At 36.7% G+C, this 4,245-nt stretch overlaps 2 non-coding genes across 2 annotated transcripts; both read left to right on the top strand.

The window, feature by feature from the left end:
• The first annotated feature begins 3,890 nt into the window (after positions 1–3,890).
• LOC149009440 (small nucleolar RNA Z101) lies at positions 3,891–3,977 on the top strand. The gene has a single exon (XR_016174909.1). It is a non-coding gene; the product is annotated as a small nucleolar RNA Z101 (small nucleolar RNA).
• Positions 3,978–4,161: 184 nt separating this feature from the next.
• On the top strand, positions 4,162–4,245 carry LOC149009441 (small nucleolar RNA Z102/R77). Its single transcript, XR_016174910.1, has one exon. It is a non-coding gene; the product is annotated as a small nucleolar RNA Z102/R77 (small nucleolar RNA).

Consider the following 4,245-nt stretch of genomic DNA (forward strand, 5'->3'; position numbering starts at 1 on the left):
TGTTGAGTGTAGGGTTTAAGAAAAGTGTTTATGACAGTTGCCTATATTTTCTCATTTCGATTCTGTTGTGTTATATCTTATACTTTATGTTGATGATATATTGATTGCTTGTGTTGATTCTAGTCGATTCAAGATGTTAAGAACAAGCTGAAATCTGAATTTGAGATGAAGGAACTTGGGACAGCCAAGAAAATTTTAGGGATTGAGATTCATAGGGATAAGGGGGAGGATACTATGTTCATTGGTCAGAGGTTATATTTATTGAAAGTGCTTAAGAAGTTTAACATGCTTGATTGTAAACATGTAAATGTTCCTTTAGCTTCACATTTTAAACTCTCAAATGATCATTGTCCTAAGAATAATTTTGAAAAAGATGAAATGTCAAAGATCCCTTATTCTAGTCTTTTAGGTTCTCTTATGTATCTTATGATATGTACTAGACCCGATATTGCTCATCTGTTAGTGTATTGAGTAGGTTTATGTCTAACCCTGGTAAAGAACATTGGCTTGCTCTTAAGTGGCTTTTAAGGTATTTGAAAGGTACTGTTCATAAAGGTCTAGTGTTCAAGTCCACACCTGGTGATCTTATTCTTGAAGGATATATTGACTCAGATTATGCTAGTAATATAGATAACAGAAATCATTATCTTCTTATTTCTTTCTATTATCTGGTAATTGCATCGGTTGGAAGGTGCAACAACAGCCTATAGTTGCTCAGTCCACTACGGAGGTGAGCTTGTTGCTTGCATCTGAATGTGTTAAAGAAAGTATATGGTTGAATGGTTTGTTATGTGAACTTGGTATTTTGAAGATTAAACCTGTTGTCTTTGTTGATAACCGAGTGCTATCTTCTTATGTAAGAATCTGTTTATCATGATAGAACCAAGCATATAGATATTAAATACTTCTTTCTCGGGGATAAAATAACCGATGGTTCACTTTTAGTTGAAAAGTAAGCTTGAGCATAATCCTCAGATGTGGTACTAAGTCATTGCCTCTTTCTAAATTTTTACATTGTCTTGATTTGTTGGGAATTGGTAATGTTGTTTAGTACATATGTTCTGTAAGTTTTTTTTTTGATTTGTATATTACTTGTTTAGATTGTGGTGTGTGTCTTGTGGTTATTTGTTTGTTTATCAGGTTTGCATTTGTTGCAGTTTTAGGGGAGATCTTTGCCCAAATTTTTATAACTCTTATTCTGTTTATCTCGGTTTTGGGATATATGCCTGGTGTGTGCATGTTTGCTCTTCATTGTTGTATGAGTGAGTTATGAGTTATGAGTTATGTTTAGGGTTTTCTCTACAGTGCGATCTGTTGCATGGTATATCTCGCATGGAGTCATTAGTGTTGCATGGTTAGTGTGTCTAGGTATTCTGCATATTCTTTATTTGTTTTGTACTATGTTTTCTTTTGTCTTGTGTGTGCAGGTATACGTGGACGATGACGGTCGCATCCAATTCACTATAGTTAGTTCTTTGGGGATCTGATTAAGGGGAGAATGTTGGGGTAATCTGGTAATCTTGTATTTAGTGATTGAACCGAACCGGTTTGTTTTGGTTCATGTGGTTCAAGTCTTATTATAAGGCTGGGGTTTTTGGTTCGCACGAGTTAGATGTAACTCAGTTTTCTGATTTTCATTTGCTCTCTCTACGGGTTCTTGAAACATCTCTTGAGGGTTTCGTTCATGGCTTCCATCTTCGATCTTCTGTACCTGTGGTTCTAAGTGGTTGTTGATCATGGAAAGATAGGGCTTCTGATCGTGTGAGCAAGGCGATCGTTCGATGGTCATATGAGAACCAGATACGTTGTATTACAGGTTATATGTTCCTTCTTTGTTCTTCTTCTTTAGTTTGTAATCACCCAAACCTATAGTGGATTGGATTCACACTAGAGTCCCGGAGACGTAGGCTTTACAGCCGAACTCCGTCATCGGTTGTTGTCTTCTCTGTTCTCTGTTTCGTTTTTACCCTTGTATGATTGGTCCGAAACGATTAGGGCATCCGGCCACAAATGTGCCCACCGAACAACAAAAAAAAAAGAAGAAAAAAAAAAAGGGGGGGGGAAAAAAAAAAACAAAAACAAACAACAAAAAAAAAACCACACCCCCCCCCTCTCTCTATTAACATACTCTTATAAATTTTAACCATTTTTTTTTTATTATAAAATAAAAATAATTAAAATATCCCCACCCCCCCGGCGGGGGGAGAGGGGAGGGGGGTTTTTGTTTTGGAAGCCCGGCGACAGGGGGGGGGGGGTGGTGGAAAACTTTTTCTTTTTTACGCGGGGGGGGGGGTTGGGTCCTCTTGGAAGAGTTTGATTGGGTTTTATCAAAGTCTTTGAGAGAAGACAATCAATGTTGGAGCTGAATTAACGACCATTCTTAATGTGGTAATGACACTACTTAAGTTATTTAATACCTGGTGGGTGATTTCCAGCATGGCTAGCATTGAGAGTACTGTTTTCTAAATATTTATTTATTTAACGGTGGATTAGATAGGAGAACCGAAGTAAGGAAAAACAATGAGTTTTTTGCCAAATGTGGTATGTTAAAGCGGTTAAAAATTCAACTTCCCTAGGGGAGGTCTTGGGTTCACACGCACTTGGCGGCATTAATATAAAAAAGCTCACTTGAGAATGTAAATCGTGGTGTGCGCAAACTGGTCTGGATGAATCTCATATTAAAAAAAAAAAAATAACAAGGGCAAATTTCATTTGGACCCCCTGAGGTTTGATTTATGTCATTTTTTAGTCCAAAAAAGCTAAGACTTTGCATTATTCTTTTCTTCTTTTTTTTTTTTTTTAATTAAAATTTTTTGGATTAAAGGGAGTCATGAGTTTCATACCAGGTAGAATGTACATGTAAAAAATTTAAATAATAATAAAAAAAAGGGCAAATTGGTCATAAAAATAATAATTTATCCTTAAATCCACATTTTATATAGTACAGGGGAGGCAAATGCAAAGTCTTAGCTTTTTTAGACTAAAAATGACATAAACTAAACCTCAGGGAGTCTAAATGAAATTTGCCAAAAAAAATAGAATAAGGGCAAATTGGTCATAAAAACGACAATTTGTCCTTAAATTGACTTTTTCTATGGCATAAGGGAGGCATATGTAAAGTCTAAATTTTTTGGACTAAAAATGACATAGACCAAACCTCAGGGGGTCCATATAAAAATTACCCAAAAAACAATGAGTTTTTTGGTATCACCCTCAATGGTGGGTTAGTTAAGTGATTAAAAGCCTAAACTCCTATGGAGAGGTCTTGGGTTCGCACATTTTATCGGTAGAGAACTCCGCATTTGATGGTTTAAAATTGCACGGGGACTTATGGAGGCGTGGATGGGCCGAAAAGAAGATCCACTTAAAACATCCAGAAACTAAGCCTGATGGGTCGGAGTAGTGGATCATTTTATAAAAAGATCAGAAAGCCCGTTTCAGCCCCCAGAAACACGCATTAGAGCCCATTTCAAGGGCCCAAAGAAGACATTGTATTCCTCTCAAACTCAATGTTAATGGACGGTGGAGTTTTACCACAAAAAACAAATGGACGGTGGAGATTCCCTCGTCTGCAACGACATATGCAGCCTTTTTGTAAAACCTAAACCCTAATTGCCGTCAATGTAACCTATAACGTATCGATCTTTTGAAGTTGCGTACTTGCGAGTTGCGAGTTCACACCCAAAACCTAAACCCTAATTGCCGTCGAAGTTACCTATATATTCATCGATCTGTTGGAGTTTCGTACTTGTGAGCTCTCTACCCGTTTCTCTTTCTGTTCTTTCACTCTCACTCTGTTCTTTCGTTTTTCCTTTTTGTTTTTTAGGTCAGAACTTTGTGATTCTTTCCGAGTTGATGTTTTATGTCTATTGTTTGATTTGTTCACATGAGTTTGGCATATGAGGAACCTCATTTTAATGGGTAATTTGCGTCTGAATATTCATTGATGCTATCACCTTGGAGATCTGATGCCTGTCTTCGCTAACCATCTCTCCTTCATTCGAGGATTTGCATATCACTTTTCTACTGCTCTTAAGATTTCACGAACGGATTTGTTCATATCATCTTCTTGATTTTGGTTGTTTCTGTTCAATTGCTTGGCTTTTTATTTTGTAGAATTCGAAAATTGAAACTGGTTTTTAAGTTTTTTATTTGGGAGAAGGATGAGATGATGATTAATTGATTCCCTATTGGTTTGATCGCCGATATGATGGCATCAAATGTATTAGCTCTAGCTGATCATTC

This window comes from Hakea prostrata, chromosome 7 (genome assembly GCF_041222555.1).
Source record: "Hakea prostrata isolate BN-2017 chromosome 7, UWA_Hpros_2, whole genome shotgun sequence".
Classification (NCBI taxonomy): Eukaryota; Viridiplantae; Streptophyta; class Magnoliopsida; order Proteales; family Proteaceae; genus Hakea; species Hakea prostrata.